Raw genomic sequence first — 1479 nt, 5'->3', positions numbered from 1 at the left:
CAATCAATTACGTAAGTAGTTACGAAAGGTTGTGTAAATTCAGCATGCAAATAATTCATTCGGAAATGAAACTAGAGAAAGGTTGCATGGTTCACATAAAAACCTAAAGCTTAGTAGCATGAATCTTGACTCCATGTTATAAAAGGATCAATAGGAACTATGCCATAACTTAACATACGCTTTGATCTTAACCAGAAAAGTTAGGGATTGTAAATCTAATCATACGTAGGCAATAAATTGTGTGCTTACGAGAATGGTATCGAAATGCAACTAGTTTTTCCCCTATTTGATCAAGACAATATCTTCATGAATAGACAAGTAAATTGGTTTACCCTAAACACCTAAAACCGCGAAGGGATCACTTAGAAAGGGTTAAATTGATGCAACATATCCCAAAGTGCTAACTAGGGTTTAGCACGTTGAGGACGTGACCTAGTCGCTCTTATTGTCAAGTTGAAACTCTTATAATCTAAAGACTTGTCCACATTCACGGAATGTAGGGACAATAGGACATACTTGCGAGAAATGATCTAGGGATTCTACCCTAAGGATCGCTCGCTAAAAAGATGAAACTCGGTATGAATTGGAACCCTAGAACTGACAATGTCGGCCTAGTGAAATCAAGAACGGATTGTTATGAAAACACCCTAACCCTGTTTCCTATCTAATCATGATTCCGCGATTAGAAGATGCCATTTGATGGGTAAAATAGTCCCATGGATTAGGTGCGACACTTGTGCAACAAGTTGCAGAGTCGCAAGATCTTGTGATTTGATCACAAGGGAATGGCCAATTCCTCGAAATGAGATTGGCAGATTCTTGCGCAAGTTTATCTTGGAAGAGGATGAGTAGTCATCCTGACATAGCACATTTCTTGGGAAATATGACCAAGATAAGGGGATTAGATAATTGCTTGGAAGCAAAAGATGAATCAGTAACTTGGAATAACATAATTAGTGCTAATAGAACTTAAGGTATTGATTAAGTTGGGTTAATAGGATACGACCCTAACCCAAGGATATAAGGGTTAACAAACAAACCCTTGGGGATCTTGCCAAGTCGCAATTGATCCCGAATCGAGTGCTGGAGGCATTTGGAGAGAAGGATTCACTCCTTAGCAGTTGGCTAAATAACGACCATTGGAAATGATTGTGCTTGTAATAGTTTTAAAGAGAACTGTTTGCTTTGTTTGCTCAAGGAATTAAAGAATGAAAATATATCTAATGCTTCAGGTTGAAGGCCTGAAGGGAGAGGCAGCCTCAGTTACCCCCGACTGTCTGCCTAACCCTAACCAAGGGGTTTGTTAACCATGCCGGGAAGGTCGACCAAACTCGCCGCGAGAGGTCTCTCCGTTGAGCGCTACTTGGAGTACGAGGATGCTTGGGTGCTAGGGGAGGCTCTGGCCGTAAATCCCTTTTCGGGCCGTGCACAAGTGGTCAACGTGACTCGAGATTGGATCTGGAGGCCCGCATACTAGTC

The sequence above is a fragment of the Lygodium microphyllum genome, unplaced genomic scaffold (genome assembly GCF_053477565.2).
Source record: "Lygodium microphyllum isolate KBCC unplaced genomic scaffold, Lygodium_microphyllum_v1.1.10 scaffold_31, whole genome shotgun sequence".
NCBI lineage: Eukaryota > Viridiplantae > Streptophyta > Polypodiopsida > Schizaeales > Lygodiaceae > Lygodium > Lygodium microphyllum.
The sequence above is the reverse complement of the archived record's forward strand: the minus strand, read 5'-3'. Positions refer to the sequence as shown.